Genomic DNA, 3518 nt, shown 5'->3' with positions numbered 1-3518 from the left:
TCTCCAAGCTGCTGCAGAGCTTGTAATTGATGCTGAACTCCTTGATGTAATAAACTTTTATGATCAAGAACAGTGTCAAGCAGATTTCTTCTCAACACATCATCGCAGCATTATTGTTCGGACACCACAGAAATTGGCACCCCAGATGGGACCATGTTGTGCCATCACGGGGCTCCATCGAGCTGATTCCCGCTCCAGACGCTGGCGTATATGGTGAGTTTTCTCATAAACTGTGGGCGCTGGTCAGTTCGTGTGTCAGTGTGTGTGCTAAAGGGTACACCGGTTCGATCCCGTGTGAATGTTTGCGGGTGGATGTGTGAGAAGACTCCGTTCTAAATTTAGTTTGCATTGTGGACAACGCAAAAAGGGTGTGTGTGAATGTAATGAAGACAGATAGATATAAAAGGAAGAAAAAGGAACAGCCTAGGAGTAACGGGAAGTGAGCTTTCAAACTTTGCAAAGATTAAGAATATGGGCCCTCAGATTCTTATAACCATAAGTCAATGTGGGATGGAAACTACTGTCGCGTGAAACTAGGCTTTAAGGAATAGTCAAATTGGAGTAAGGGAAAAAGAGAGAGAGTGCAACCCTGGCCAGGGTCATTCGGCTTGAATAAAATTAATAAGGATAAGGAAGAAAATATAAGGTTAAGGAAAAAGGTAATATAAGGATTAGGACGCCGCAGATCTGGACAAAAAGCCCTTGAAAGGCGATCTTAGATGGGCCGCAAATCCTGGAAAGGAACTAGGTGAATTTTCGGGTCCGTTCAAAGGAACTGGGAGCTTGTAGAAGAAAAATTTAATTGTAAGTTACCTCTCGATACATGTGTTGACGAACTATGTCCGAAGTGGCCTCTCATTAAATATCTGCAAACTCGAGGTAGCATAAATTTAGGAAGGAAAATAATAAAGGGAAAAGGTGCGGCGGAAGCATGCTGTATAAACAATGTGAAGAAATGCATTGTTGTTGACTGGATAGCTACCATGTGTGTTTGTGTGTGTGTGTGGAGAGCTGTCCTGCTGTGTCTTGGTTGTGTGTGTGAGGCTATGCAGAGGATAAGGCAAGGATTAAAGAAATATATATGAATAAATAGAATAAATATATAAGGAAGGAAGAAAATATATATATGAATAAATAAATAAAGAAGGGAGAAAACTCCAACGCCGTGAGGGACCATTTGAAGTGGTTCGTAGTACTGGAACAACTGTCCAGGTTAGAGGGTCTCCAACGTGGTATCATTTGGATGGTACAGGCGGCAGCCAGTTAACTTAGCTTAGCTTAGTGTCTCTAAAGCTCACTAATCGGCATGCTGTGACTTGTTTCTTTAATTTGGGCTAAAACTGAGATGTGAAAATCACTTGTGGCTTTTATTAGGGATTTAGTTGCTTGTTGTCACAGTGAGGTTGCTAGGAAACCAGTGGAGACTCCAGGAAGGTATTTTGCTCAGCCAAGAAGTAAAACCACAATGTGTTGTTTTTGCACTTATTTGTGTACCAGTTAAACAAATAATATATATTAGTTAACCCTTAAAAGTATACCTTGGGTTTTTCACGACCCAGGACTATATCTAATTCATCTCATTCAGTTAAGCACTCTACCCTTAGGTCAAACTATTGGTTTAGAACAATGTTCTAGTGTCAAAATGTAAACAATGATAAAAGCATTGTTTTGTAATGCTTTTCTTGAAAAAGTTCAGAGGATCACAAGAGACTCGTGGCATATAAGAATGTTTTTATTCACTGCATGCTTGATTCAAATGATAACAGGTAATGTTGTCTTTTCCTGTTGGGCTTCATAATGGCACTGTTGTCTCATTGTTACTATAAATAAATAAAGACACAATGATGAAATGTTTATTCATATTATCTTACTGAATGACAGTGATCTCAGATGACATAAGATTTGAATGGAAGAGTCAAGATATCGACCAGGTAGCAATCCTAAGAGATGTTAGGACTGAACCTCATGGAGTATAGAGCATTATACACTGGAGGGCACTGTTGGAGCAGTCTGGGTGATTTACACAAAGTTAAGTATCATCCTTTGCCATTTACTGGTTGCATTGAAAAAAGCAAGATGTAAAAAAAAGTATCAACGCAACACACGTCTACTGAGAATAAACAAGATGATGCAGCAAATACAACTGTGATGAAAACAAGTAATTGCCATGGACAGTATATTTAGTTGTTTAAGAAATAGTCCTGTGTTGAAAATGTTTATCCAAGTCACAGTGCCCGCTTGTGAGTGCACTTTGGCAGACTTTTGCCTTTTTCTCCATCTACAGGAGCTGCTGATATTTGCACAAATTAGGTAGGGGAAGGAAGCAGGCATCTTATTATTTCATAAAGATGATGAGAACCTTCAGGTGGCCTCTAACTTATGTAAGAAGTTCACTAACAGCCTGTCTATAGTGGTAATACTTTTTGTGGTAAAACTGATTTTTTGTCACTCATGGGAATGATAAGGCCTCAGTCTGTCAGTCAGTTTGAAAGCAGACTGACACCACTTTAGGATTGTTGTTGGTTGAAATGGTGAATCCATACACAAAGGTGAACCCCAGCCCCCTTACAGGAAGTGACAAGCCCACTTAATAACCTAAACTAACTGTGTCTCAGCTTTATATTGAGGATGATCTACATCCGCATAAATAGACAGCATGCATTACAGAATTAAAATGCAAAGATCCAGTAATATAGATTGCATTTTTCATGTGGGTTGTCAATGTAAAACACACACACGTGCAGGAGGGTCTTTGAATATATGTAGGAGGTCAGGAAGTGGTGAGCTCGTCACGAGTGAAAGGTGCCCATGCAGTAGCTACAGTTTTAGATCATCTGTAAAGTCTCAGGTAATGAACATGTCAAGCCTAATGGATAGACTGCTGCGCAGCTATCTGCTGATATTTTGCTGTTTTACATTTGTCTGCATCGATGGAAGAGATCAAGGTAGGCCATGACACTCTTTTATCTTGTGACATGACTTTCAACAAAGCATGTGGGAACATTTTGAATAGATTAGAGTCTTTAACTGGAGTCTTTAACTGGACAAGAGAAAGTATATGTGCGTAGTCTGATGGGGTAAGGCTATGTGGGGTATCAATACAATACCTATATATATTGGTACCTATATGTTAGTACAAGAAGAAAATATAACAGTAAGGGAATAAGGGGGTAACAACTTTGTGTTTCAGAAGGCCTGGATACATGACTGTAACAAGGGGTAGTAGTGATGTTATTGCTATTAAATTATTATTGTTATTGATATTTCCCCAAAACAAACAAGCAGTATTTGTAATAGTTCTAATATTTTCTGAAAATGTTCATTTCTTTCAGAAGCCATAAGAGGCAATTCATTCATATATTTTATTTACTCTGTTTTTCCGTGATAACGGGATTGTTTTCTCAAGATGTCGGGATATCTAAACTTTGTTTTGAGAAAGCTCACAATAAAGCATGAGCTGGAGTGTTTGTGTCCTGCCGATTGATCCACATCCAACCTATAGACACTTATTTTCATTT

At 38.9% G+C, this 3518-nt stretch overlaps 1 pseudogene; it reads right to left on the bottom strand.

Annotated features, from left to right (window-relative positions):
• The window catches only part of LOC123980242, a 22092-nt pseudogene that overhangs the window by 9589 nt on the left and 8985 nt on the right, over positions 1-3518 (bottom strand).

Source organism: Micropterus dolomieu, linkage group LG12 (assembly GCF_021292245.1).
Source record: "Micropterus dolomieu isolate WLL.071019.BEF.003 ecotype Adirondacks linkage group LG12, ASM2129224v1, whole genome shotgun sequence".
Lineage (NCBI taxonomy): Eukaryota > Metazoa > Chordata > Actinopteri > Centrarchiformes > Centrarchidae > Micropterus > Micropterus dolomieu.
Note: the sequence above shows the minus strand (reverse complement) of the source record. Positions and strands in the feature narration are given on the sequence as shown.